The sequence below is a fragment of the Antechinus flavipes genome, chromosome 4, assembly GCF_016432865.1.
Source record: "Antechinus flavipes isolate AdamAnt ecotype Samford, QLD, Australia chromosome 4, AdamAnt_v2, whole genome shotgun sequence".
Taxonomy (NCBI): domain Eukaryota; kingdom Metazoa; phylum Chordata; class Mammalia; order Dasyuromorphia; family Dasyuridae; genus Antechinus; species Antechinus flavipes.
The window spans coordinates 205,484,351-205,505,861 of NC_067401.1; the positions used below are offsets into that span (position 1 = coordinate 205,484,351).

General features: G+C 36.1%; 1 protein-coding gene across 1 annotated transcript in view; it reads left to right on the top strand.

Moving 5' to 3' along the window:
• The first annotated feature begins 1,730 nt into the window (after nt 1-1,730).
• BICRAL (BICRA like chromatin remodeling complex associated protein) overlaps nt 1,731-21,511 on the top strand; it is a 73,045-nt gene continuing 53,264 nt past the window's right edge. The window contains exon 1 of the mRNA XM_051996976.1: nt 1,731-3,108. The gene's annotated coding sequence lies outside the window, so the exon portion shown is untranslated. The remainder of the gene's footprint in view (nt 3,109-21,511) is intronic.

Genomic DNA, 21,511 nt, shown 5'->3' on the forward strand with positions numbered 1-21,511 from the left:
AGATGATATAACACTTTCCCTCAAATCCAAGAGAAGGTAGACAAGTTTAGAGAGTACATGTGGAAAGGAAAGGGGTTAACAGCTCAGGTTTGCTGGATGAAGTTCACCTTAGGCATGGTAATGTTTCTTTGCAGGCCTGCTTTGTGAATTAATGTTCATTCTGTCAGCTCCTATTGCAAAAACTGCTGTGAATTGATCCGGAAAACCAACAATCTTTAGCCATAAGGCAGAAGGAAAAAACCTGACCAAAGCCTTTCCTTTTTTTCTTCTCCTTGCTCCCTGGTGGTTCTTCCCTAGGGCACACTGGATGTCACACTTGCTTCAATTTCTGGATTTCTTTGATACTGGGAAATTTGATGCTTTCAGAGGAAGGGATGAGATAACCCCACCCAGCCAATTGGAATAGACTTCCTATCTAGCATGATTTTCCTTTGTCAAAAGGTTTTTCATACTTAGTCTAAGGCCTAGGATTGAAATTGATTGATTAGGCATCTTATCAGCATTTCACAAGGAGCTAGAGTATTTTAAACAAAATATCAGTATGCTCTATTCTAAAATAGCAATCTATTCTACACCTGTTAATTGTTTTTAATGTGCTAGTTGATTTCCCCTCACAACAACTTTGTGAGGAGTTGGATTATGCAAGTATATGAAATAACTGAGGTTTGGAATGGTTATAAGTATATAAGGCACCAGATTTTGGAGTTAGAGGATTGGGATTCATGGCAGTTCTGTTTAAAACATGAGTCACTTTGGGCAAGTTAAACTGTCTCTGGGATTCAGTTGCTCAATGAGCTTTATGAGTAGTGATGAGATCACTCTATTAAAGCAAATTGATCATTCTGTCAGGTGTATTATAATGAGAATTCCCTTTGGATACAGGTTACATTAGGTGGGTGTTGAGGGCTTTTTCTGAATTCTCAAAATTCTGTGGGTTTGACTAATTTATCTCAAAGATCCCATCTCTAAATCTACTGACTCTTAGTCCAATTCGTTCCAGTATGCTACCCATATTTGGTATTTCACTAAAAATTTTAGTAAGAATACTAAGAACTACCTAAGAATAAATTGATTATAAATTACCTTTAGATTTTTTTGTAGGGGTGAGGTGGTTATTATGGGAGGATGTATTTCTGAAACATTAATACTTTAATATTAAATTTTGGAGTAACAGCAATAAAATTTGGCTTATCCTAATTTCAGTGAATCATTCATAATCTCTCCTGTAATGTTAAGGCTGTTTAGTATGTTAGAGTTCAACCAATAATATAGTACTTAGAAAAAAGTTTAAATTTTTTCCCAAACCACTTAGACAAAGTGTCAGGTGTGGAGAAATATGTTAATTTATGGACAGACTGGTATTCTAAAAAAACCAAAAATTCAGTGTTTGAATAAAGCACAATTCTGCCTATCTCATATAGTCCCTATTTATGTAATCATTAGGACAGTTTCCTTAAGGTAGCTATGCACTTGTCCTTTAAATTGTTTTCTCTTCCAAAAAGATAGGTTAGAAATTAAAGTGTCTTCATTTGTATTTTAATTAAAATAACTGACACTTAGGTCACACTAAAGTTCACCAAAGGTTTGGAAGAAATGAGACTTTTATTCCACAAAACAAAGAGGATAAATCTTTTCTCCAGCTATGACATACTTAAATGCCCTATATTTTTGTTCAATTCATTTTGGGGTTGTTCAAACTGTAATTACATCAGAGTAAAGACTAAACCATAAGATGTGGCCTAAATTTCTTTTTCCCAAATCTATATAATTATGAAAGCATTTCTTTCTTTTCCTGGACATTAAAGGGTCAGTGGAAAGGGACCTAGTTAATACAAGATTACAAAGAAAAATAATTGGAGTTTATTTAAATTATCATGAGCTGCCAGGTGCATTGAAGGAATAACACTTGCTCTTTAAAAATTCATTTAAAAAACATTTTTAGGTGTGCATACATATGTATATATAAGCGAACATTTGGGCAGACAAGTAAACATTTGATTTTAAGTTAAAAACGGTAAAAATCTGTGGCCAACTGTAGCTAGATTCAAGCATTTTAAAGATATTGTCGTTAGAATTTTTTTTGGTAATTTTGTAAATTTTTGTTAAGTTCTACTGATTTCGGAAGAAACAGACACATTTAGAAGGCAGTGAGTGAGACTTCATCTTTATGTGTAACTTCCTCTTTTTCGGCAAGTCTTCCTAACTCCATATTTTGGGGGTTTTTTTTGTGTGTGTGTGTTTTTTTTTTTTTTTTTTAATGTTGACAATAAAATAAGGTTTCATAAATAAGCTTTCATAGTCATTTTCCAGTGAAGTCTAGGAAGTCAGGTTCATAGCTCAGGAGTTCTTAGTTTAAAAAGTTATAACACATCGTTTGTTTTCTTGTGTAACTATATTAAGGAAAACTGTTTTCTGAAGGGAAAATACAGCCATGAGGTTGCCTATCTAAACCCCCAGCCCCACTCTATCCTCAAGGAGGGGTGGGGTGGGGTGGCGATAGAGGTGGGGTGCTAAATGGGAAATAGCAGGAGTCTGGTGCAGCTTTATTTCTTTGGAGACAAATATGTTTCTCGAGTGAAGCAATGAACTTTTCAAGTTTAAAAAAAATCAAGGGCAAGAGCGAGAGTGCAACAGCAGTAGACTGGTTCGATTTTTTCCCCCCTTTTAAATAGATTAAAAATAAATAAATCGTCAGGTCGCCACGTTTTCTAGGTGAGGCCCGAAGTTTTCAGGTGGCGACGGGAGGGGGGGGGACATTTGGGGGGGGAAGCCCCGCTATTTCCCCAAGAGAAGAGCCTAACATGAAGGCCAGAGGGAGAGGGCGAGCAGAGCAGGGCTGGTGCGGGGCTGGGGCTGGTGCGGAGCAAGGGCTGGTGCGGGGCTGGGGCTGGTGCGGGGCTGGGGCTGGTGCGTGTGAGCGCAGGCAGTGTGTGCTGCTGGGGGTAGGCTCGCTCCTCGCTCGCTCCTCGCTCGCTCCTCTGGCTGGGAACTCCTGCTCCCGTCGCTCCCCCGCTCCCCCTGCCGCCGCCGCCGCCGCCGCCGCCGCCTGCCAGCCCCTGATGTGATGGCGCAGAAACCCCGTTGACAAGGCACTGCTTTTTCATGACGGTGAGTTTCCCTTTGAGTGTATTATAATTTTGTGATAAAAATTTCAAGGAAAAAAAAACACACAACCTCCTTCCTCTGCCTCTTTCCTTCGGGGAGGGGAAAGCGAGGGAGGGGGGTTTGAGGGAGGGGGGCCGGGGAGGGGGGGGCTCCCTCTCCAGACAGAAGAGAAAGAGGAGCAAATTAAACACCGAGTTGCCCAAACCAGGCTATTAGGTTTCAGCCCGGAGAGCTATTGGCTCAGGCTGTGTTTTTTGGGGGGGTGGGGGTGGGTGGATGTTTAATGGACTCGGGAAAGGGGGGAATAAACAGTTTATTCCTTCCCCGCCATCCCTGCTAGGGGCCCCGCGGAGACAAAGTTCACAGTGTCTTCCGAGGGGTGCGGGCAGGCAGCCTGGGCGTCGGGCACGGCGGGCACGGGCTGGGGGCGGGCTGGGGGGGGGCGAGCCCGGCGGGGGGTGGGGGGTGATTTCTTTTTTTCCGCTGATGCAAATTTCAGGAGCGGGGCGAGGGCGAGCTGGGGGAGGGGGCCGGGGGAGCCTTTAATGACTCATTGATTGAGCTGGTTTAAAATTAGTGGTGTGTGTGTGTGCGCGCGTATGTGCGGGGGGGGGTGGGGGGGGAAGAGACGGGACGGTGGTGGTGTTTTTTCGCCACCACCACCACCTTCCCCACCCCCCCAGTCAGTCGAGCCGAGCCGAGCCGGGGAGGGGAGGAAAGGGGAGGGCAGGGCGCGAAGCTGCTCCTGCAGAGAAGGAGCCGCGAGGCTGGAGGGAGGAGAAGGGAGAAGGGGCAGAGGCGGGGGCAAGGGAGAGGGGGAGGGCGGCGGAGAAAGAAAAATAATCTTTCCCAATCTCCTCCCTCTTTTTCTCTTGTTCCTTCCCCCTCATCTTTTTCTCCTTCAAAAGCTCTTGGGCGTGAATCGCATTTTCTTTTTCCTCACTGTAATGGACCCCACGTTCTGGGAGGGCGGGCGGAAGGCAGACCCGAGAAGGATCGCCGCGCTGGGAGCCTCCGGGCAATTCTTGCCCGCTCGGCCTGAGGCCGCCAGCCCTCCTCCGGCGCTCCTTTCTGGCCTAGGCCGGGCTCTCCTACACAGGATTCCCGTCTTGAAGGGGAGCAGGTCGGATGCCTGGGATCGGAGGCGGCCTCGCTGCCATCTCCTACCCCAACCCCGATCCCAGCCCCGGCCAAGTCCTTAACTCCGGGGCTCGCCTCCATCGGCTAGGCCCGGAGTGGACAAGGAAAGGGACCCGAGAGCCGACCCGATCCTCGTCTTCGTTGCGGCTCGGCTGCTGCTCGGCCTTTAATTTCTAATGTTTTAAAGACGGGCTGTGAGCTCGCCTTGAAGGGCCGCAGAGATTTGGGGGGGGGGAAGGGGGAGTAGAAAGACGGTTTGGGGTACCCATTAAGATGGCGGCGGCCTGGCTCGCCGCCAGGGTTTGTTGCGCAGTTTCTCCGTGAATGCTACGCGCCCAAGGGCGCCATTTTCTCTTTACCGGGGCGGGGCCCTCGCGGCGGGGGTCCCCCCCCAGGAGCTCTAGGCAAAACAGCCTGGGGTAGAGGGCATGTGTGACTCACCCTCGGGTGGGTGGAACAAGTTTGGATGGGGGGAACTGAGATTTTGAAAGGTTCTGAAGTACCCCTTTTCCCCCCTCCCCAAAAAATCATGTATTGGTGGTCTTTTCTGGAGAAAGATTAGAGGATTTTTTGCTTCGCCGATTCCCATCCCACCTCACTCACAAATTTGTAGGACAAGGTTCCTCAGTCTCCTGGCTTGTCATGATGGTTGCCCCCCCCCCCAAAAAAAAAAAAAAGTAGGGTGACATTTGGGATTTTTCTTCATTTTCCCCAAAGTCATCTGGAATAGAGCTACATCAGATCCCCAAGCCTATTAAAATAAATGGATTGTTGACAGTGTTGGTATGCCTGCCTGTAAATTCATTAATTGGCATCTTGTCATCATTTCCTGTTAATTATAAACCTCAGAGTTTATATCAGAATGCTCCTGGAGAGGGAAAAAAATACCATCTATACCTTCCTTAAATTAAATTCTGCATGTATCATTGAAGTATTGTTTTGATTGGTAATCTTTAATAGATTACCAAAGAAATGGATTAAGCATTTGAGTCTTCCTCTTTGGCTTTTTTACCTCTACGATAGTAAATTTTAAGTTCTTAAGGGTTGGTGCGTTTGTGTCCTAGTTTTCTGAGAAACTGATTTTGTATTCAGATGAAGAGGAAAACTACAAATCTTTTGGGCCACACCTTTTTCAACAGTCTGGAGTTTTGGCTCCATTATTGCTAAACATTTTCTTGGTTCACTCGTGTAAATTTGATTGACTTTAATAAAAACCCAAAGTATTTAACTTTATGGCTATTTAATTTCTCCAATGTAAGGAAAGTGAACAGAGCTCTGTTCTTAGTATGTGGAAAATACTGACCAACTTTAGTAAGAGGAGCTACATGTGTATAATACCTTAGAAGTGTACTCTAATACTAAGTTAAGGAAACTTCAAGTTCTCTTGTATAGTTTTGCTTTCCTCATTTCCTGTCTTTAAATAAACGAAATTCTTAAAACTAGTATTTTTCAGTACTTAATTTGTAGAAATGGTAACATCTACCTAATTTAATACATATAAAAGTTACTTAGCATTATGTAATAATGTCATCCTACACATACATGTAGTAATTCTGGGGATGATCTCACAAAGGATATAAAATTTTAATTCCAAATTCCTTGTTAATATAGCTTTTAAACAGTTGCCAAGCCAAAACAACAAACACCAACACCAAGAAACTTTTTTTAAATCCTTCTTCTAGTTAAATATAGTTAACTAGTCCCCTAAAAAGCCAAAACAGTAATAAACACCTATCTGATAATTATAGGAGGAAAATGATCAGAACTTTTCTACTTAGCAAAGATTTATCAGGAGTGGAGCCAATGTGAGGGTGGTGTTGTGGGATATAGACTTTTAAGAGATTTAGTGAAGGCGAAGGTAAAGAGATTAATGAAAAGAAAATATAGGAGATTAATAAATTATTTGAGTAAAGAAGTTTATGGAACAGAAAAAGGGTACCAGGTAACAATAAATTAAATTCTTTGTGTAGTGACCATGATTTGTACTTAAACCTATGTTAGTCTATTCCATCATTTTTCACTCATATTTAACTTTGTATGACCCTATTTGGGGTTTTCTTGGCAAAGATGGCTAAATTTCCTTCTCCATTTTACAGAGAAGGAAACTGAGGTAAACAGGGTTGAGTGATATACCCAGGGTCACATAACTATTAAAGGTCTCAGGATAAAATAAATCTTTCTGACTGTAGACTGAATACTGCATCCACTGTGCTATCTAGCTGCCCTGTTAGTCTGTACCAGTAGTTAATGTTTTCTGTGGGTGGGGAGTTTTGAGACCAAAATTGTTTTTTGAGTTTGAAACTTTGTTTATCAAAAATTCTGTTAAATCTCAAAGACCATTCTCTTTTACAGTGGAAATATTTGTTGAAGTTAATTGTGTAGGGAGTCTAGTAATGGGCACAAAAGAAATTGTACTATTGATGAAATTCTTGGCTTTACAGTATTTTCTGGGGGTTTTTTGGGGGGAGGGTTGGCAAGGTAATGTTTAAGTTAGTTCAATTTCTGATTAAAATTTAAACCAAAAACTAGAAAAATCTAAAATGTTGTGCCAGGATATCCTAAAAAGTAGCATTTTTCATTGTCAGGTTATTTTAGAGGCATTTTTGCTTCAGTAGGTAATCTTGCAATGAGAAAAATGAGGAGCCGTTCACCGTATGGCTCCACGCTATCTTTCTTGTTTGATTTGACATTATTTTGATCTAGCTAAACTGGTTTACTTTTCAATTTCTGGCACTAGAAATTCTATCACCTACCTATAGATCCCTTAGCACAAATTATTGCCCTTGCCAGGAATGTACTCATTCCTTACCACATCCTAGTAGACTCTCAATCCTCTTTCAAGACTCAAGTACCACTTCCTTGCTTTGAGTGCAACTTTTCAGAACCTGAGAAGGTAGATTGTGAAAAGAAAAGCATGCTGGATCTGGAAGATCTGAGTTCAATCAACTTTAAACACTTCTATGTGAATGAAAAAAAGTATATGTGAATGAAAAAAACAAACATCTGTTTAAGTGCTGTGTGTTAAGCCAAAACAGTTTCCTGCTTTCCTGGATGATGGCTGAGAGATGTAAGGCTGGAAGCAGTTGTAGTGGTTTGGGAGCTGTTACCTACTACTTATAGAATTCCTCTCCCTATCCCTTGGTGGCTTTCAGGCAATCAGTGTAGATGAGGAGGGTAGTCCCCCCTTTTCATTCTGCTGGTTAAGGGACAGACAAGAATACTGTATCCAAGGCTCTTGGGTTCAGTCCTGAGTTGCCTCCATCAGTGCCTACAGTAAAATGGTGATCTAGGTAGTGATGATGATTTGACTTTGTTGGTACATACCTCCTCATCTTGCCTTCAGGCTGTCTTGTTGCTTCTGGTTATGTGACGTTGGGCTAATGATTTTACTTTGGTTGGCTGGAGTTATGTCATTTGTAAAATGGAGATAACTGTCTCCAGAGCTATAAAGATAAAATTCTATAGTTATAAAGCACTTTTCAAATCTTAAGATACTATTTAAAATTATCATTTTTTGTTATTCAGGAATAAACTCAAATGCTAACTCCTGTAGAAGGCTTTTGCAAGAGCCCCTTATTATTAGTGTTCTCCTATTTCCAAATTTGTATTTATATTGTGTAAATTATCACATTTGTGTATATGTTATTTACCTTAAGAATGCAAACTCATTGAGCACAAGGACTGCTTCCTTTTGTGGGGGAGAGATCTTTGTGTTATATTATGCCCGCCTACACAAAAAACTGTGACCAGCACAAATGCCTTACTCATCATAGTAACTGGCTTGGACCTGTGATTTTATACTCTAGAGAACTATGTCCTCCCAATCTGAGTCAGCCCCTTCTCTCTTCTTAAAAGTCTTAGGAGAGTTGCCTAGAACAACAGTTCTCAAAGTATAGTCAGGACAACTGGTGGTCCCTAACACCCTTTCAATGGACCTGTGAGGTCATTACTGTTTTCATAATAATAGTATCAAAATATTTAAATTCTAATATGGTAACATACAGGCTTTTTTTTGAGGGGGGGGGGCGCGTTCTGTGTTCAGTGTATAGGGGAAGCTAAATGGTAGAATGGATTCTTATTCTTATCCACTTATTCATTTAACCATCTTATCCATTTATCCAAGTGTGTGTTAGGCTTGGAAGCAGGAAAACTCACCTTCCTGAGTTAAAATCTATGTGTGGGACTCTGGGCAAGTCACTTGACCGTATTTACTTCAGTTTCCTTATCTGTAAAAAATGAGCTGGAGAAGGAAATGGCAAACCACTCATTTTTGCCAAGAAAACCCACATGGAATCATGGAGAGTCAGATACAACTGAAAAATGACAATGGGGATCCTGACACCCTATTGTTGAGAACTTTAGGCTTAGAGCATCAAAAAGTTAAGTGATCCAGAGTCATCTAGCCTATCTCTGTCAGAGGTTCCATTTGAACCCACCTTTTCTGGGTTTCAAGGTTGACTTTTAATTTATTTAGGCTTTGTACCTAGTAAGCCCTTAAAAATGCTTAATAAAAATAAAATAAAAATGCTTATCAAGGGACTTTTCACATATCATATGTGACATTATTTTAGCACATTAAGCAGATATATAGAAATGGTTGGCATTTTAATATCTAAATTTGGAAGCCAATATTTTGTGTTTTAAAAGTGATTTTGCTCATCACTCTCTTTGGAAGAAAGGTACAGTAGAAATTAAATTAATATAGGGCTGAAGAGGAAAGAATTAACTTCCTTTTCATTAGGCTATAGATTAAAGATTGTAGTTTCTGTTTAAAAAAAAAAGTTAAGATTTTACACAGAAGAATTTCAGCACTAATTGGAAACATTACTGGAATTCTAGCATTTGAAAAATACAATCAGATTTGTATATTTGCCTTTCTGCCCATCCTCAGCTCTGGTCCAGTAAGCCTCAGCGTTTACAGTTTTGTTAGAGAGTTGATAATTAGTGTTAATTAGTTTTCCACCCTACTTTTGCAATTATATTGAGATTTCTAATATATAATGCTCTTTATATAATCAGATTAGGAATTCATGTAAAGTTTAGGTAAAATTGCAAATAGCCAAGGTTGTCTATAAATTATGCATTTTTACTTTGAAATCAGCTCATTTAATATATCTGTGTTCCTTATAGCTTTTAGGCCCATAGTATTTGTTACACAAATGAGTAATGATAAGAACCAGATGGCTTCTCCGGGCAAATTTTTGACCTTTTGACTTTGCTACTAACACTGGGGAAAGGCTTAGTATTGAGAGCCTTGGAACTACCTGGTAGAGTTTTTTTATATAATTAGTCCATGAATCTAATAGCATCAGAACCAAGGCAGAACCGTGTTCATATTAAAAATGAACCTTGATGTTCATTTTAACCTAAATTCACTTATATAAAAATGCTATAGCACTGCTCTTCTATAAGGATTGCCTGGGGACAGAAAGGGGAAAGGTCATTGTTGGATTCTATGGTGGGGAAGGCTTAATTTGAGGAAGTGTTAACTGAGCTGAAGACTAAGTTTTAACTATAAGAAGTAGAAAGTTGAAGAGCATTTATATAAGCAGATTCACTCATAGGAAATGACCAAAAGATTTTCTCAGAATATTGAGGGAATTGGCTACAACTGAGGTTATGTTCTGGGGAATGGGACATCATATTGAATGATTAAGTATGGCAGATTATGGAAGGTCTTATATGACAAAGAAATTTAAGCTTTGTCCTGTAGAGTGAGTGGATAAGTTAAGATTTTTGAGATGAGCACTAACATTGATATTTGTATTTTAGGATAAGTGATGTAGGTGGCATGAATTGTAGAGAAAAGAGGCCCAAATTAAAAAGACCAATTTGGAAATTGTATCAGCAATTTAGGCATAAAATTGTGGACAAAAGTGGTGGCTATAATGGTAGTAACAGAAAGCACAACCATAAGTAGTAATTTTTGCATATGAGAATTTTTTTTTTTAAACAAGCAAAAGAGACTGACCTCAAGCAAACCTTTTGCAATTAGGCGCAGGAATGGGAAAAAGCATATCTAGGGAATAGTCACCAGTGGAAAAGGTGCTCCTGGAATTGTTTTTACAAAGTATTCTTGTTAACTAAGTGCTAACTTAGGTTGTTTCCACACTATTGAAAGTATTGCCAAGTGCTCTCCAATTATCAGTGCCTTGTTTTAATCTTGAGAGGAAGAACTGACATAAGACCTTAAAAAAAAAAAGACATAGAATTTGGAATTGACACAGGATTGAATCAAAAGGAGTGTAGAAGATTGAAGTAAATAGTAACACCAAAGATTTCTAGCTTGACCCCTGGTATCTTTAGGAATGTTGAACACACTGATAGAATTTAGGAAGTTAGGAAGTAAGTCAGTGAGAAGAGATCGCTGGTAACCTTGGAAAATGTTTTGTCTTCCTTTATCCAAAAAAAAAAAAAATCCACTTGACACTTTGCAAGACTACTTAATCCTTTTTAGCTATCTTAAAATATAGTGATACTGTCCTTTGCTATCTTAAAATATAGTGATACTGTCTATTGTATTCTATACTTCTTCACTATCCTTAAGCTTTGCTGCCTCTTTTTCCTTTGAATTTTTTCTAAGCTTAGTCCTTGGCACTGTTTTAAACTTTTAACTTTCCTTCAGATTTGAATAAGACTATATATATATATATATGAATATATCACCTAGTTTTGCATAACTAATCCAGAGTTTGACATGTGGTCTCAAGAGTTATGCCGCCTTCTGTGACCCAGAGGAAGATAGGTTTGTTGGGAACAGAGAAGTTATGTATAGATGGATGTGTGAGAAAAATCACAAGAAATGGAAGTAGAAAGATTAATGTTTGGGAGCTGTGAAAAGTGTCATAGTAGATTTGGAACACCTGGTGTATATAGAGTGTGCTCTTAGAAATCATGGAGATGAATGAAAAATTGTCTTTTTAAAAAATGCTCCCAATTGCTTTGGAATAGCAGAAACTTGGAAGTGAACTAGGTCTCCAGGGTATTATATGCCTTTCTCTAGTAATGCCATATAATAGCAATTAAAAAATATTGATGGTAGGCATATTAATTCCAGTGTGATTTTGAGGAAGGTCAGGGAGAAAAGTTTCAGCCAGTATGGCAAAGTGTCAAGCATTGGGCACACCAAATTTGAGATTTTGAAGATGGAGTTCTACTGGATGGTAAGGATGCCTTGGTTGTGACCACATTGGTGGTTGTCAAGTCAAAGTCAAGAACGTTTACTTGGTTTCATACTAGGTTTCATACCAAGCACTTGGAAAGTCAGAAAAAGATCTAAACAGTCCCTACTTTTAAGGAGCTCATAGTAAGACTAATGACAATGTGTAAGCAATTATATACAAGATACAGACAAGATAAATTGGAACTTAGAAAGAAATCATTACCATTAAGGAGGATCAGAAAGGCTTCTTGAAGAAAGTGGAATTTTAGCTGTTCCTTGAAAATTAAGGTGTTAAGACTGGAAAGGTAGGAAGGAGTTATAAAAACCAAGTAGATGATTTTATTTATGATTCTGATATAGGGAAATCACTGGAGTTCATTGAACAGAAGAGTTAATCTGGTCAGACTTGTGCTTTAGAAAGATCAATTTGACTTGAGGCAGATCAAGCTTTACTTAGGATAGTCCCAAGTTAGAAACCAAAGATTCTGATAAAGGGAGAAGAGGAGATGGAAAGGATAATGCCAAGAGTAATTCCTGTGAAGGGGCTGAGTGGTCTGAAAATTGACCAGGACATGGGTAGTGACCAGATGTCCTCTAGATGGCCTTATTTCATGAGAATGAGGGAGTGGAGGTGGTTAGTGACTGGGATCTTGTGGTTATCAGCGTGAAACTTGAACATTTTTTCCAAGGTAAAAAAAAAAAGAAATTTTAGCTAGATGTAAGTAAAAGCCATTTAATATATAAATGTCTATATATTTTTGATTAGGCACTATTAGTCCTTGTAACATTTGATATTCTTTCTCCTTTAGAATGTATTACAAAGGCCATTTTTAAAAATCTTTACCTAGTTAAAAAGAACCATTTAGTGGTGATTCTTAGCAGTTTTATTTCAGAGTAAGTAATCTGACCTTTTAAAGATATTTTAGGTTTTTTTGCATAGTATGATGATAAGCTTACAGAATCCAAATATGAGTCAAAAAGAGAATGACAGTTTTAATTCCATATTTGCTAGCAGCTAGGTATTGTGAATCATCAATTTCATTTTAAAAAGTTTTTTAATTGAGAAAGAGAAAATATTTTTTACATGAACATATTGCAGTTTGAAATTCTTCATATACTTTGAAGTATTATTGTCAATTTATTATATATTTGTGTTACAAATTTGACATAGTATTTATGCCTTATTACCTGTTAATAGAATTGTTCTGAAGGAGAATTTTTAAGAGCCTTTATTATTATTGTTTGATATTTTATTTTCCCAGTTACATGTAGAATAGTTTTTAACATTTGAATTCCAGATTCTTTCTTTTCCTCCTTCCTCCCCCATCGAGAAAGCACATATGAAGTTATGCAAAGCATTTCCATAAAAAGTCATTATTTCAAAAAAACAGATCTCCCTCTCTAAAAAAAAAAACCTTCAAGAAAAATATTTTTTTTAAAAAGTATGCTTCAATTTGTATTCACATAAAATCAGTTTTCTGTGTATAGAAGGCATTTTTTCATCATAAGTCCTTCACAGTAATCTTGAATCATTGTATTGTTATTGATAGCAAAGTCATTCACAGCTGATCAACTGATTCACAGTGCTATTACTTTGTAATACAGTACATTTCACTTTGCATGAGCTCATGGAGGACTTTCCAGGTTTTTCTGAGAGCATCCTGTTTATCATTTCCTATAAAGTAATAAATAATATTCCATCATGATCACATATCACAATTTATTCAGCCATTCCCCAATTGATGGGCACCCCAAAAGAGCCTTTTAAAAAATAACATTCAGACATTTACTAAATTTTGGCTTCTCAGAAGTTATCAGTTTTGATTTTTTTTTTTTGGTAGGCAATTTGAGTATGATTTAGAATAAAATTAAAATATGCATTATAAAACATGAGCTTCATCTACAACTCATGAGCTTCATCTTGCTTGTGAAAGCATTCAAGTTGACTATGAGCCTTCATGCAAAGCTGCAGGAGTTGCGGCAATTGTTTCCTTATTACTCTTACCTCTCATGTGCTCCAGAACTGCTTCCATATTTATTAGTGGTAAGGCTGTTCTTTGGGGGGAATTAGAACTTTGAAAACTTTGATTTGTACTTATAAATGTTTTGCTCATGAAACCAAAACATTTGGAGACATTTATGCATTTTGCAATTGTCCTGTCCAGCAGGACATCAACAGTGTATAAATCTGTGTTAATAATTTATTCCTCACATCAAATCAAAACTCACTTTTTTTTTTTACATGTTCCTTTTCATTGTTCTGAGATTTGTTCCTATTTTCCTGGCCCCAGCACTCATTATCACTACCACTCTATGGGATTTCAGAGAACAAATTTAATCCTTTTTCCACTTGACAGCCCTTGAGATTCTTGAAGATATACTTTTTGTTCCCCATAAGTGTTCTCTTTTCCAAGATAAACATCACTAGTGCCCTTTAATAAGCCCTCACATGACATAATGTAGAAGTGTGATATAATGGGAACAACACTGAATTTGAGCTTAAAACCCCATTCTGCTAATATCTTTGTAAATTATTTTACTTAACTTTTGGAAGCTTCAGTTTCTTTATCTCTAAAAGCAAAGGTTTGGATGGCCTCTAAAGTTCTTTCCAGAAACTAGTATCCTATAAGACACCTTTTTCCATCAAAATGTGGTCATACTCCAGTTTATCAGTTCTTCCCTAAATTGTGGCTCCAGAACTGAATATAGAAAATATAATTATGAAAAATAGCTACAAAAAAGTATTTAGTTAGTGCCAAGTGAGTGTTATAGATAATAGTATAGGGCAAGAAAGAGGATGCTTCTGGTCACAGAAAGCTTCATTGAGAATGTACTTTAAGAATAGAAAGGATTTTGATGATCAGAAAATGGAAGTTTAAGCCTAGAGAATTAGGAATACAGAATTCCATGATCAAAAATGCTCAGAGAAATGCAAGGCAGAGTATATTTGGTAGAGAGTAAATTATTTTGGCTGAAACGTTTTGAGTTTTTACTAGGAAATGATAGATAAGCCAGAAAAAAAAAAAAAGTTTGAGGACATTGGGAGAGAGCCTTGAAAGAATATAACACCACTTAACTTTTATATATGTGTCATTTGATCCTCATAATAACTCTCCTCTGAGAAAATTGAGACAAGGAGTAGTTCAGTGACTTGCCCAGGGACCCAGCAGTAGGAAATTAATGTCCAAAGTGGATTTAAACTCAGATCATCCTAACTGCAGATCCAGAGCTATCCCTGAAGTCTTAACATTGTGAACATTTCTGAGTAGAACAAGTAGAATTTTAAGGAGATTGCTGTGGTAGACACTGTGCAATGTGCATTGAAAGGGGAAGAACATCTACTTAGGCAGCTCATAATTGTCACTGTGGAATACTTTTATTTTTTCCAATTATATGTAAAGGTGGCTGTCATTCATTTTAAATAAGATTTTGACCTCTAAACTTTTCTCCCTTCTCTCCTCCCAAGATGGTAGGCAATCTGATACATATTAAATATATTTCCACATTAGTGGAACTAACACTTTATAAGAAATATAGAATAGTTTTTTCTATAATCTTTGACAGGAAGCTTTGTCAGCTAAAGAATGGTATCTTTGAAGTGAGAACTCTTTTTTTTTTTTTTTTTTTTTTTTGAGATAAGTGTCATTATTGTTTAGTGTTTCTCTTTGCCCACTTAATGCTTGGCAATTTTCCCCAGTCCTGTATTGGGAAGGGACATCAGTCATCGAGGAGAAAATTACTTTTCTTGGCCTTACTAGTCATTGGGCTGTAGACTCTTAAGTTTTCACTTAATTTTCAAGTTCCCATTAGCTCTCAGTTTACTCTTATGGAAATTAATTTAAAAAAAATTTTTTTAAATGTTTAAATAGAGAATTATTGGATAAATTTCTTAAAATTAGGAAAACCTTCAAGTCCTGCTTCTGACAAACTTCCTAGCAGTGTGACCAAGAACAAATCACTTAAGAGGCAGCTGGTAGCACAGAGAATAGAGCACACTGGTCTTGAAGTCGGGAATACAGATACTATGTGATCCTGGGTAAATCATTTAAACTGTTTACCTCAGTTTCCTCAAATACAAAAATGGAAATAGTAAAAATAGCACTTACCTCAAAAGGTTATTATTGTAAGGATCAAAGGAGATAATTTTTGTAAAAAGTGCTTAACAAAGCTCTCTATAAATACTTAATACCTTTTCCTCTTCCCCCACACCTCTACTTAATCTCAGATACTTCTCCAAGACTAGTTGAAATTTCCTACTCCAATGATAAAATTACTGGTTCTGGCAGTAACAGAAAAGAAAATATCAGGTTGCTTTTTCTTTTCAAATTTAGTTTTTAATTCTTTTTCTTTGGGATCCTGAAGGTTTTTTCAGATTCATTTTGTGACTTAATATCCTTTTGATGTCCAAAAGCCATGAGACTTTTTAACTGTGTTCTATAAAGATTTTGGCGAGATCAGTTCAACCCCCAAAAGATATTTTTGAAATTAGCCAACCTAATTAGGGTATTGAGAGAATAAAAAGAGAAGTAATATGGGAAGTACCAGTTTTCCTAAGTAGCAGGTGATGATATATTATATCTTAAGGTTTTTTTCCCCCTTAATAAAATCATGGGTTTTTTTTAGTCGTTTTATTGGGATGATATTTTGTGGAAATTCCCCTCAAGAAAAAAAAAAAAAAAACCTTTGTAAATAAATTTGAGTTAATTCCTGCTGATAACCTGATTTTTGTTTGTTTGTTTATTTTTTGTTTTTTGTTTTTGTTTGTTTTTTTTTTTTTTTGATTTAAGCCCCAGAACTTGGGAAGTTCCACTTGGGACCTCCACTTCTGAGACAAATTCTTAAATGAAGGGCCTACGTATCATTCGGGTTGTTCATGGATTAAGAACTATCACCATGTAATTTCACACCCCCAGATACCCATTGAGCCAATGTAGATCAAGAAAAAAGTGACATTTTCCATGTCTACAGACTGCTTCTACTGCTTCTATGCCAGACTGTAGGAATTAAATCGTTCAGAGTGCACTTTGATAAACCAGTCAGTCAGCAAGCATTTTCTACATGCTGGCTAAGTTCCTGCAGCTTTTTGGCTCTGGATATATAGGTACAAAGAATCAAACAGTCCCATCCAAGGAGCTTTCATTCAATCTTTGATCTTAAGCTTTAATCAGAGAAGACTTCATTTAAGTAGGTAAGATTTGAGTTAGACTTTGTATAAAACAGAAAAGATGGTATTTAAAATAATATATTTCACTTTTCCTATGTAGAAACACCCTAAGTGTTTTTTAGAATTTTTTAGAATTTTAAATTTTTAATTCTAAAGCTGTGTATATACATCTATAACTTTTTAAAGAATCTTTCTTTGTGAAGCTATGTTCTCTAATAAGAATATAATTTAATAGTGAAATTTTCAGAAATCATATTCTATCTCAAACATTATAAAGTTTTAAAAAACTTTTCCCCCTTACCTCCTTATATATTGATAGGAAATGGTTTTAGAAACCACTGTATAGAAATATACATTATTTTTTATTCTTCCTTGCCTAGTCTTTTCCAATTGATCTACTACTTAATTTCCCCCCCAAGGACCAAGTGACTTTAGTGATTACTTTTGTATATTACATAGTTTTGACTCTAGAAGTGCTAACCCTAACCCCCTTCATTTTTATCTTTTCTCACTATTTCCCTGACATTCTATGTTTTTGGTTTCTCCAAGTGACTTGTTATTTTCTCTAGTTCTGTAAAAGCATCCTATTAAAAAAAAAAAAAAAAAAAAAAAGCACCCTTTTCATAGTTCGATTGGTTTGGCACAGTCCAGCAATGAACATTTGCTATTTCTCTATTTCTTTACTCCTTTAAGGAACATTTTGCAATTGTATCCATACATGTATCAAGTATGTATTGATAGCCTGACTTCCAAATATTGTACTCTATTTTGTGTTTATTTTGGATGCATTTTCCTTCCAGATTTTGTTATTTACAGAAATTTTTTCAGGCTGCAAGGGGAAAGAAAAAGTAGTTATTTTGTAGCCTATAACTTTATGGAGATTATTTGTCTCAGTTTCTTTACTGGTTCTCTAAGATTTCCTATGTAACATCTTATATAATCAGCACATAAATGATTTTGTCTGAGCTCATTTTGGGGTTTTAAATTGTTTTCTCTTATCTTATTGCTAGTGTTATCATTAGTTTCTCAAATAACAGCTGGGGAATGGTGCATCCTTGCTTTACTGTTGTTTTTACTGAAGACACTATTCTTTCCCCATTGAATATAACACTAGCTTTTGGTTTTAGAACGATAATTATAATGTTAGAAAATTTCTCAATTCCTATTAAACCTGAAAATTTAAATTTCTTAGGAAATAACTACATATTTAGCTATATTTGCAAGGAATCTGGCAGAAATTATGTTTAAGACAGTGTCACAATAAAGTCAAAATGGACATATGACTGGAATATTAAATATCATATCATACATAGTTAAAAGCAGAGCTTTCATTACCGTGAGTAAGGAATGGATTTTTAACCAAATAAGAGACAGAGATTATTGTAAAAGATAAAATGAATAATTTTGATTACATAAAATTGAAAACCTTTTGCATGAATTAGTGTAATCAAAAAAAGAAGGGAAGTGGCCAATTACAAAAAAATCTTCATTTATCAGATTTCGAAATCTTGGTGAGATATATAGCCAGGATATATAGCCAATTAAAGAGAAATGTAATTCCCTAATAACTGGTTAATGAATCTGAACAGTTCTTGAAAAAAAAAATGGCAAACTATAGCAACTATAGGAAAAAATACTCCAAATCACTAATATAATACTTATTATTATAACTCTGAGGTTTCACTTCAACTCTGCAAATTAGCAAGAGTCACAAAAGATGGGAATAGTCAACATTGTGGAAAAGCAGGCACACTAAAGGCTTGTAGCTAGAGCTATAATTTGATTCAACCATTTTTAAAAAAGCAATTTGGGATTATTCGAAGAGAATGACTAAAAAATTCAGAGTCTTTGGCCCAGAAATTCCTTTTCTTTAGGTATATTCCCCCAAGGATATCAGTGACAAAAATAAATATCCATCAAAATATTTATAGTAATACCTCATATGATAGTAAAGAACTGGAACAAAGTTGATGCCCTTCAACTTTACCAGTTGAGAAGATACCTAAGAAATTATGTTACATGAATATAACAATGCCATTTTGTTGTAAGAGAACAGTGAATAATATGAAGAACATAGAGAAGCATGAAAGAATTTTTATGAACTGATGCAAAGTAAACAACTAGCAAAACTATACACAATGATTACAAACAGTGGAAATGGATAGACAAAAAATCAAAACTGAAAGCTGAAATTATAATGATACTTTCACATAAGCACCCTGAGGCCCTTATTAGTTCATGCCTGGCCTGTTACATTAGCCAGCTCTAAGAGGGTTACTTGCCACAAGTCTCTCCTTGATCCAATCCTTCTTCCACTAGTCACTAAAGCATGACTCCTTAATAGGATTATTATGGTTTACCTCCAGGATCAAATGCAAAATACTCTGTCTGGCATTCAAAGTTCTTCATAATTTAGCCCTCTCCCACTTTTCCATCTTCTTATTCCCCAATATGTACTCTTTGATCTAGTGACACTGGCCTATAAACAGGATACTCCATCTCTTAGCTCTAAGCGTTTTCACTGGCTATCCCTCATGCCTGGAATCCTTTCCTCATTTCTGTCTCTGGCTTTCCAGGCTCCAGCAAGATATATCTTATAAATTATTGCATGTCATAGTGGGGAGAGTGCTGAATGCAGAGTTCCTAAAGACTTGAGTTCCAATCCTCCTTCTAATATATCAATTGTGTGACCACAGGCAAGGTGGTCAACCTCCTTGAACATAAATTTCTTCATTTATAAAGAGAAATATAATTCCTATTATACTTGGTTCAAATGAAATAAATCTTATACATTAATAATGCATATGACTTGCATACCTTAAATTGCTATAAACATATAAAAGAATAAAATTATTATTGAAATACAACTTCTGTCATGTGGGAGATTTTTTAATTTTTAAAAGGTTCCCTATTTTGGTAGTTGGGTGGGCTATTGGATAGGGATTTTAGTCCTCTCTCAAATACTAGCTGTTTGACTCAATGCAATCATTTAACCTATCTCAAATGCAGTTTTCTCATCTATAACATAAGGATAATGATAATATTTATCTCTTAGTTGTGGGGTTCACAGGAAATATATGCAAAGCTTTTTGCAAACCTAATAGCACTATGTAACTTCTAGCTTATTATTATTACCATTTATACTATTATTTGAAAAGTTTATTAATTATGCTATGAACTTCTAAAATTGAAACATCCTTAGTTCTGAGTAAAATTACAATAGTATATGTATTATATATACCATGTGATTTCAGTGGTAAATTTTAAATGGACAATTTCAAAGCAAGGAGATGTCAGTGTTATATTGTTAGAAATTATTCAACATTATCATTATCCTACTTTGTGCAGATGACTTGATTGTTTAAGGATGGGAGAGTTAAAGATAGATTAGACAAGTTGTTTATGGTCTAGTAATGAACCAAATTACCAATGGATTATTATTAAAATGTTAAATGATAGCCAAGACTTTCACAGAAAAAGTACTTTGCTTATTATTATAAGGCTATCATGGTATTCAAAGATAGTACTATATAGTATGCTTCAGCTAGATGAGGCATGGTAATGATACAAATTTTACATGATGATACAAAGATTAGCTTGTATCTAGAAGGACACACTGCTAGGCCTGATGAGTAATGTGAAAATGAGAAGAATTCACATTATTAGATTCATACTCTTTCAGAAATATATTCATATGTAAAATATGTTTATTGGTTTCAGCCCAGTGCCAAAATTGAATACCATCACTTCATAAAAGTTATTCACACTAATCATAACCTAGCTGCATGTCAATATTTTTAATAATTTAATATGCCTCTTCAATTAAAAATAGCTAAGAAATGACAGTAAAAACTGCCCTATTCCCTTCCCCAAATTAGAGGCTTATACATGTCTCCTAAAATAAAGCTGTGGGTTTGTATTCTAAATTATTTTAGCCTTCATTTTTGTTACATACCGATTGTCTCTCAGAATTTGTGGTTTTCAGTGAAAATGACACTAAGCTATATTTAAGGAAAAGGAAATACATTTAAAATTAGTAAAATATTTTTCTTAGCATAGCACTTTATAATTTAAGTATTGGAATTATTTTAGAAAAACTATTGATTAAACAAATTCGAAAAAAACAGTAGTTTGTATTAGGATTTTTGTTTTGTTTTGTTTTTAAGTTTGGGCTCTTTATACACTGAACATTGAAAAATTATGCTAATCATACATATTCTACATGCATAATCATACAAATTCTAAATTTGATTGTTACATTTGTTTGTCTTTTGCACATTACCAGTGAGAAATATTTTCCATATTTAACTTTTACCAGACCACTTTGGTGATAATGGTAGTTGAGTGGTAGATGAGACATTTCATTCTTTTTTGTGGCTTTTCATGTTGGACCTGTATATACACACACGGTATCTTTTTTTGTTGTTGCTTTTTAAAAAATTTGTTGAAAATTCTACATTATAAAGAAGTTGACAGATTCAACACATGAAAAAGACAAAACAGAATATACCTCCAGTAAAGTTCTTCTCATTAGACTATGATTTCCTTGAGAGCAGGTTTTGGTTTGTTTGGTTGTTTTTTTGTTTGTTTTTGGTGGGGAGAGATTGCTTTTCTTTATACCCTCAGTGTTTAATACCATACTTACCATGTGGCAAGTACTTAATAAATGCTAATTGACTAAAAAAAAAAAAATCTGCATTATCCACCATTATGTAATATTTATGCAAATGCAAACCATAAGAAATAGCCAGCTGTTCAACAGCATTCTCAAGTTACATTAATCTAAATTTGTTCCACAACTTATACTCCAGTACTAAACACTATACAAAATCAGAGTACCATGGAATTATTTTTTCCTACCAAAAAATCTGTTTTTACCTCTTTAGAGAATACAATTAACTCCACTTAGATTAATTTACAGTAAAAATGACCTTGTCAGT